Genomic DNA, 1,701 nt, shown 5'->3' with positions numbered 1-1,701 from the left:
TTTAGCCCTGTTGTTTTATTCTTTAAGAACAGTAACACTGAAAGAGTTTGCAGTAGTAGTGTTTTGTGTCTTTAAGTGCTTCAACATACAATATGAAGAACTGAACTGTATATTAATGACCTAACAGGGCAGATTTCACTGTAAAACAAATGATGATACTGTTGTTACAACGCATTTTTCTGATACATTACTGACGTGATCCATATTTATCTCGAGATAATCCTCAAACCAATTTGTTTACTGCTACTTGAGTTGAGAAAATAAAAAGACACTCGACAACTGGAGTTTTCAATCCATTTTATTTTTAATTTTTAAAATATTATTCCATTTCAATCTACGACAGGCCCTGTTCTCAGAGAGAGGAATGGGAAAAGAGAAGAGAGCCGCAGCAATGTGAAGCTGCTGGTGTTGTTGTGGCTGTGTAGGTGTCCGGTCTTCCAGCAGGGGGCAGTCGCTCTGAAAACGACCAACACGTGCAGCAGGAGCAGAGAGCGAGGGTGGTCTGACAGTGGGCCCCATGTGGGTTACTCAACATACATGTTTCCTGTTCAAGAAATTATCTGATGTCCCACCGTAATGTTCATTGAGGAAATTTTATAGAGACTTTTAAGGGATTCCTCTCAAAAACGACGTCCTCCATTTGTCTTCATTTCTGTGCCAGAGACTTTTTAGAATGGAAATAAAAATTCACAAAGAAATAAAATGAAACAATAGTGCTTTAGCCACATATGTTGGATTTAGGTATTTTTTTATTTTAAAATACACAACTTCCAGTTATTGCATAAATGAGCATTAAAATTTAAAAAGGACACTGAAAAAATTTATAATTTAACACTTTTACAAATAGAAAAATTACATACAAAACAATTAGTTTATATAATATATATAATATAACATTCCTTTATAGTGTCTTCACTTGTCACATAACAATTCTCACTTCTGTCCTTTAATTCAGATATTATTTTATTCAAATCCCAGCATTTCAGTCACTTGAAGCCATTTTAGAAAAATGCTGTTAGGCCTTGAAACTTCGCAAGGACAAAACCATCTGTCCCAGATGGATGAAATGATTTCTTCGTATCGGTGGGTTGGTTATGTTTCAAGGCATCAAGAGCTCACAGCGAGAGATCCTGAGATTCTCAAAATCAACACACAAATACTTAAATTCTTTCATTTGTGTATAGGCTTTGACGTTACATGAAACAAACTTCAAATTTCCACATGGTAAGAAATTAATCAAACACAGCAAGAAGATACAAATCATGGCAGTAGGATAACTTTTAGAGTTAGAGGAGTCTTTTTCGATTCAGTCCTAAGAAAATCAGATGCACTTAAATCTTTTGTGCATTTTTAGCAAAATTGTCAGGACATGGAGAATTAGGAAAGTTAGAATGTTTGTTCCATTTCCCCCCAAAATGCCTGATACTGCAATTATCACTTTTATGCAGATACTGAGATTGTGATTTTTAAATCTGGAGGAAAGTATTAAAACTCTTAAGTTCCACAAAAATCCAAGTCGATCGATTTGTAAAATGTTCTGGCGAAACAAACTTGGCAACTAAATACAGTGCAAGAGATGGACTTGTTTCCTATTTCGTGCACATGTAAATCTAACACTACTTGTTGTATTTTCTCAGCTTCTGATGTCTGGAGCCAGAAAAAGACAAACAGGCCACCTCTTATAAATTATACGAATTAAAT

Source organism: Xiphias gladius, chromosome 4 (genome assembly GCF_016859285.1).
Source record: "Xiphias gladius isolate SHS-SW01 ecotype Sanya breed wild chromosome 4, ASM1685928v1, whole genome shotgun sequence".
In the NCBI taxonomy this organism is placed as follows: Eukaryota; Metazoa; Chordata; class Actinopteri; order Istiophoriformes; family Xiphiidae; genus Xiphias; species Xiphias gladius.
This window is presented reverse-complemented; position numbering follows the sequence as displayed.